The 7,104-nt window shown below is 37.2% G+C and overlaps 1 protein-coding gene and 1 long non-coding RNA gene across 4 annotated transcripts in view; one reads left to right on the forward strand and one right to left on the reverse strand.

The window, feature by feature from the left end:
• atrx (ATRX chromatin remodeler) overlaps positions 1-4,305 on the reverse strand; it is a 36,356-nt gene extending 32,051 nt beyond the window's left edge. The window contains exons 1-3 of one of the 2 annotated variants that reach the window (XM_014987580.2): positions 4,212-4,305; positions 3,991-4,097; positions 1,281-1,553 (exon numbers count right to left, since the gene is read on the reverse strand). The gene's annotated coding sequence lies outside the window, so the exon portion shown is untranslated. Of the gene's footprint in view, positions 1-1,280; positions 1,554-3,990; positions 4,098-4,211 lie in introns of those variants that run through there. The other variant, XM_088009659.1, reaches the window with a different exon arrangement.
• Positions 4,306-4,343: 38 nt separating this feature from the next.
• Positions 4,344-7,073, forward strand: LOC148157108 (uncharacterized). Of its 2 annotated transcripts, XR_015764486.1 has the most exons (5): positions 4,344-4,431; positions 6,056-6,187; positions 6,265-6,309; positions 6,637-6,732; positions 6,825-7,073. It is a non-coding gene; the product is annotated as an uncharacterized LOC148157108 (long non-coding RNA). The 2 variants fall into 2 exon arrangements; XR_015764485.1 differs by lacking the exon at positions 4,344-4,431 and having other exon boundaries at positions 5,957-6,187.
• The last annotated feature ends 31 nt before the right edge of the window (positions 7,074-7,104 follow it).

Raw genomic sequence — 7,104 nt, forward strand, 5'->3', positions numbered from 1 at the left:
AATCTAAACTTTGCAGCACACTCTTCCCTTTAATGACAAAATGAAAGAAAACTGGATAAAAGTTAGACAACTTCAGAACTGATAGGTCTGGCTTTTAAGAAAATTGAAAATCGGTATCGATTAGGAATGGCCTGATCAGTGAATCCCCCTTTTTTTTTGCTTGTTTTACACCTTCACTGGCCTGGTTAAAAAAAAAAAAAAAAACTGCCCCCTTGAGCAACGCTTTGATTTGGGAGATGAGAATTGAGCAGCATTGCATAAGAAGGCAATTCCCAAATTTAGAAAAGAAATATCTATTTCCAACATTAAATCAGCAGCAAGCAAATATACTTGTTTTATGTGACCAAAGTTATTTAGAAACAAACTAAATAAATTTAAAAATGACAATGAACTACAAGTTACAGGGACCACCTACATGTCAAATCTTATAAAAACTGCTTATAAAAAAAAATAAAAATCAAATCCCTTGGTTCCCAGTTTGACTGTAATCAAAAACATTTTATATTCTACATATAGGTCAAGTTTCTACTCAGCGACTTGCAGTAGAAAATACTTGAGACGGAGGCACAACATTTTGTTTACCATCAACCTACTTTGCATGGCATTAGATGAGAGAAACTATCGCTCAGTTTCGAGATCAAAAATTTAATTATGATTAAAATTTAAGTTCAAGCCTGGTTTTCTGTTCTTCCGTCGTCTGCAGCTTTAGTCTGCCAACTAAAACATCTCCCAGTTTTGACAACCCAGAAACTCATGACTATCGTGACGTCGAGTCAATTTGCGTGTTTAGCACTTGGTTAAGACTGAAACCAGAATTTCCTTGGCTCATTTGAGACTGGCACGATTGCATTGGTGGTTCTGCATGCAAGGTCCTGTGCATGGGCATCCATTCAGGCCTTCATTTCCTTTATGTGGACATAACATGATACGAACCCGCGCCCTGCAGCCTGGAACTACCGTGTAGCATCCACACTTATTAGCTGTGCTGCATTAAGCTGTCGACATTGCAACACAAATCCAGACATTTCATTAATAATTTATGTTAAAACGTTTTTTGCTGTATTAAGCTACACTTCGGGTGTATGCATGCAAGCATTCAACCCTCCATGTCTGTGGACTTCAATGTTGCCGGCTGCGCAGCTAACGGTTAGCGCACAGTTAGCCTAGCGTGCTAACTAGCATCAAGGCTGCCATGGCCCGGCTTGCTGCTAACGAAGCCAACACAGTAATCAATGCAAAGATGGCTCGTCTAAAACAAACAGTATAAACAACCTCCATACCTGCTTCCAGCAGTCGTCATTTCCTGACGTACGGCAGCGAGGTATTGTTTTACTTCAGCAAACCCCGGTCAACCCAATGTACTAAATTTCGATGGTGTGGAAGCTAAAAATTTAGGGCTAAAAGCCGAAATAACTCCGCTGAGAAGAAACAAAGCAAGGGACCATCTTGCCGGATGACTGTGGACGCAGTAAAATGGCGCATCCAGTCTCAACCGCGCGAGTATTCCTATTGGCTGGCAGCGTCAGGGCCTCTGAGGATGTGATTGGCTGGACCTAAAGGAAGCAAAAGATTCCAGTGAAAGTAGAGCAAAGATGATAGTGTTGCTTGGATAAGGAAAGTCCATTTATCACACAATAAACTGACAATAGACTAATGAATCAAGCCGAGCTTCGCAGTAGTCTTCTCAGTCCTCCAGACTTAACAACGGCATTCTTTTATGGACATATCATGCCCAGTCTTTGTCTATTTTTCTATATTGTTTTTAGACTTAAATCCAGTGATCTGAGATCCTCAAAGTGCTGGAAGTCCCCATTCAATCTGAGAAACCCATTGCTAAGACACCAGCTAACACTATAATTAGTGTTAGCTGGTGTAATCATGTATTTTCACCTTGTTGATGGAGAACTGAAAAATTACTCACTTTTCCTGAAGGTCATGTTTTACGCAGATACAAGCCACATTAATCGAGTTCTACAGATTTACAGTAAAAAATAAAAATAAAAAAAAAACGAAAAACCTGGAGTAATTGTGTAACTTAATCAGTTGTGCCATATCTCACACACTCACTTTACATTGCAATGCTTTTTACTACTAATCATCTACAGATATAGACGCTGCAAAATAAAGAAATATATAAATTCTATTCTATTCTGTTATATTACTGATGATTCATAGGCTCATAAAATCCCCCACACCTCTGTCAAAATATTCAGTTTCTGATGTAACATGATAAACTTTTCAAAACATACAATGTGACATTAATCATGTGCAATTCTCCTGGAAAACAAAAATTTATTAGGAAGAATGAAAACAAATGAAAAAGTTACACACACACATGCTTTGTTAATGCAGTTTTTGATTCAACTTCAGATTCAAGTCTTCTAGATAGAAGACTCACATCTCAACCTCTTTTCTTATTCACAATCTCTCTTCAGAGAAAATCTGTGACCTTCCTCGGTTTTTCTTTTGAATGTAGCTGGCCAGAAACTTCATTAAGCCGTTTTTCAATGTATTTTTGAAGCAGGGACTCACAGACATGCTGAAAATGAGATGGGGTTTTTTTTACCTTCACATTTCAAGCTCATTCCCACAGGTCTAGGTCAAAACTGTTTTGCATTTTAACCAGCTCCACCTGAAGAAAAATAACCCTAAATCAATCTGTCCCCACCTATGGGAATGGTCTTTTTGGTGATGTCCAGTGTTGTTTCTATGCCAAACTCAAAGTTTGGAGATCGTTGCCCAGAAGTTGAGCTTGTTTCCCTCTAAACATAAAATATTCTACATGTGTGCACACAAGCTTTTGATCCTTTCTGCTTAATTTTTGCAAACTTTATCACTGTGGCCACTTTATTTTTAACATGTTTTTTTTATTTTAGTTAGCTTGAAAATGTCAAAATAAATTTGGAAAAAGTTTTGAAATATATTAATCATTGTCTATTTTTTTATGGCATCTTGTCAGAGGTGTGTCCACTCATTTCACCATAACTGGGACATTCCCTTTTCTTTCTTGTTACTTTTTTATTTGTGTCAACTAAACCATTTTGGTATTAGGTCACTCTGAGTGACAGAAAGTCCACTGATAACACTTGTAAACTGTATGAGCAATTTGGAAACAAAAATGCAAAGAAGAAAAACCTTTATGTCACCCATACAAAACAATCTTCTAAAAAAAAATGTCTTCAGAAACGTCTGAAAAACAAAGAGAGAAATTCATCTCAGCTCTTCATTTTCCAACCTTTTATGGAATCAAAGACAGACATTGTTAAATTTAATAAATAATTATTTAACACATACCCTTTTATCTTTGAAATAGCTCTTAAATGTGAAAAAAAGATGTTTCTTGCCAAGAATTTTGGATGTTTGTCCAAATTTGACTGGAAATATATGCCTACATGCAGTGTTTGGTGCCTAGTTTTTAGAACCCCTCTGTCTTCTTAGAAGTTCATTAATATTGAAAGTCCTCAAAAGATCATTTAGGTAAAAGATAATATTAACTCTTTCTAAAGGGTCTAAAACAAAAACCCAGAGGCATCCCACAAATAAAGTGTATTAATTCATCTTCTTAGAAAATTATATTATACAACACTGAATTAAAAAAAAAAAAACCTTTTTAATGTACAAAAATATGTAATTGCCATATTATGGCCTATACAATCACAGGGACTTGATCAATGCTTAGAAGACAATCACTGACATTTCAGACAAGAAATGAAGGCCACCAGAGGTCACTGCTAGAAAAAAAAGAGAAAAAGCTGTTTTTTCACTTAGGGATGTATGCAAACATATTCATGCAAAGTTGATAACCACAAGAAGGAATGTAAATGAACATCCACTCAAGTAGTATTTCATAAAGTTCTCCAGGAGCGCACTGAGGTTGGCGTCAGCATATCAAGAGCCACAGCGTACAAACGATCCTATACAAAAAGGCTGAAAATGTCACATTCCTTTCGTCAAGCTACTCCTAAAACAGAGACGCCTGCAGTGTTTTACCTGGGTTGCTGTCCAAGACAAGACAGGGAAAATGACAGGATTCATCCAAGGAAGAAGGACTTTGAGGTATCTGAAACACTGAGGACAACTCTTCTGGATATCCAAGACTTTGATTTTGATGAAGGAAAATTTCAGGTAGGGAAATGTACAACAAAAGCTGAACCAAAAACTACGCTTCCTCCAAATTAATTCATGATTTGAAAAGGGAAGGAAGTGGACACCTGTTAAGGCCCCCTGGCCTCCAGAGGCTGTGTAGTCTCCTTTTGTTTTTGCAGATTCAGGTGTGGTAGCACCCTCTACAGACTGGCTGCTGCTGGAGGCTGAAGGGAAGCGACCCTGTTGGAGCAGCAGAAGATCACCGACCCAATCAGACGACGATGAGGTCCACCTGCACCCTATAAAACGCTCATGAAATCAGCTTGAGGAAGAGGCTTTGTGCAGGTGATTGTCACTTTGTTTGTTAGCCTTTGTGAAGACTGTTTAGGGCAGCTTTGGAGTATTTTTTTTTTCAGCTGACCCACTTTGCTCCGTTTAGCAGATTGATTCTGAAACTGGCTGACTAATTCAATCTAGAAGCTTGTGTTTGGGAAGCCTGGTGCTCCTTTAGTGTTTTCTTTTGACTTGTTTTTAGTTTTAGACTGATTTGTTTGGTTACTTAATTGCTGAAGCTACACTTGACTGCTCCCTCACTTTCCCCCATTAGTTGGGTCCAAGTGTACTGTTTTGTTTGAAACACTTATTTGTAATAAAATTTCACCTTTTATTTTTCTCTGTAAACATTTTTACGTTGTCACTCCCTGAATTCCTAGACCTGGAGTCGTGACGACATCTTTTCTCCCTTAATAGATTATCCTATTTACTCAGATTATACTGGTTTGGAATTAAAAATTGCTTGATCTGAAACATTTAAATTTGGGGGGGAAAAAAAGAGTGAATGTACTGTATTTCGCAGCCTCCAGTCAGTAAATGTTTAGAGGGCTTTTTTTGTCCTGTCCTGTGTCATAGTCTTAGATAAACTGTAGTAGGTCTTGATTGATTTAACATTCGCCTCCAGATGGAGCTCAAACTGTTGCCACTCGGTGATGTAAAAAATGCACGTATACTTTATCAGAAGTGGTGGAGTGTGGTAAGATGGATGCTAGATTTTGCAAAGATAACTAACATCATATTTTAGGTCATAGTTGCAAGCTCCAGTCAGAACGATTGGCCCATTTGCTTTCGATGTCAATCAGTTAAGGCCGCCTTCTATTTCAAGCTTAACAAAAAAGGAATGAAGTGTTGCAACTTCAGCTGGGTAATAATCATATTAGTAGAATACTTGTGTTTGTCTTTACGTTCTCTTTGATTGTTGGATGTCTTTCATCTACTAATATTTTGTGCACAGCACGAAGTAATAATAACTTTTCTGCACTCTAACAACAAAAGGCAGTTCCCCAGGAGCAGAAGTATGCATAAACTGACACCAACAGGATTTTTTCTCTCTGTCACATTTTCCCTTTACTAATGCGTGGGTTCAAGTTAAAAGCTCGCCTCTAATTATTTCCCATGTGCCTACACACCAGTCATTTTGTCATGTCACACAGGAAAGGGATGTCTTACTTTAGTAATAAACTAATAATATCTCATCGTTTCAATAAAGTTGCTCGTAGAATAATTGTCATATGATTAGTTTGTTTCATGGTGTGTGTGATCTGGCTTTAGCAGATCAGTGTGAAAAACTTCAAGAGGAACTTCATTCAGTTTCTCATACAAGCAGTGCGTTTTAGGTCATTTTGCAGATCTAAATGAAGGTGGTCATTGGTTCCTGAACAGCAGAAATTGGAGGCGTAAATTTCTTGGTAAATATACAATTCTATAGTGGAAAGTAAGCGAGCCAGATAAGACTTCTTCATCATCCTGTCCCAATTTGGTGTTTCCCTTTCTGACGTTGCCGACCACAGTGCTGTGACACAGATATAAGCAGCAGTATTGAGACAATGCAGGAGAATCGAGTTCTTCTGCTGAACCTGATAGAGCTGACTTAGTAGCTTCTTTAGAGACAGACATGAACACCTCTGCGTTTCAGTGCTCCGTATTTATTGGTGTGATGATGGTCGTGGCGGTGTATTCAGCATCAGTGCACAGCTGTCCAGACAAGGAGAAGTGTGACATTCTGCTGCGCCACATTAAGAATGCATCTAACCAACTGTTAAGCCAGGTAAGAATACTACAAATCACTTAATAGTTTATTTTTCCAGGTCTGCTTGACAATAAGCAATCCTGTTTTTATTTTAGGACCTACATGGACTGGTGCCAAGGGTTTATAATGAAGCGTGTAGGGTATGTGGAAAAGTTAAATATTTTTAGATGGCTGTATTTGTGTCACAGTGGTCTTTGACATCTTTAAACCTTTACCCATTAACATACAGATTAATGATAAAATGAAAAAAGGGTTAATTCCCTCTAAATATAAGATTTCACTATTCTCAATTTAACAAATAATGACGCTGGAATCTGTTGTCTTTATCTACGTAAAAATGAGTTTAGAACCTCATTTTTACACTCCTTTTCTTTTGATCTGAATGAGTTAAGATGTAAAGACCACAAGTGATTCTCCAAGTCTGAACTCTGTTGGCTAATTTTAACAGTGATTTTTATATTTTACAGCCCCACTTCTTCTGCTTGGCGGAAAAGGTTGTGGAAAAGAATCTTACTCAACCCAGGTTTAAAGACCTACGGAAGTACTTGCATCAATACAACAATGTACAGAATAATTAGCATTCAATCTAAACAATATTCAAAGAGCTGCGTGTGTTTTTTTTGGAGCTAAATTTGTCAAATTGATTTTGTTTCAGAGAACTCAGACCAACTGCCAACTGAACGACGAAATGGGTTATTATCAACTAAAACAGTTTGTTCAGAATGTGAAGAAATGCGCAGATCGTCTCCTAAATAATACCAGATGAAGGGACCCGATGAAGAATTATGCACCTTAAATTATTTAATATATTGTAATTTATTTTTTATTTATTTTATATTTCTATTTGTAATTTTAGTGCTTTTTTTTAAAAATACATGAATAAATTAAAATCTGATAAGTGTTATGCAAGCTGTTTTTTTTTTTAATCTTTAGAT

This window comes from Poecilia mexicana, unplaced genomic scaffold (assembly GCF_051168715.1).
Source record: "Poecilia mexicana isolate PSO_F unplaced genomic scaffold, ASM5116871v1 scaffold_10, whole genome shotgun sequence".
Lineage (NCBI taxonomy): Eukaryota > Metazoa > Chordata > Actinopteri > Cyprinodontiformes > Poeciliidae > Poecilia > Poecilia mexicana.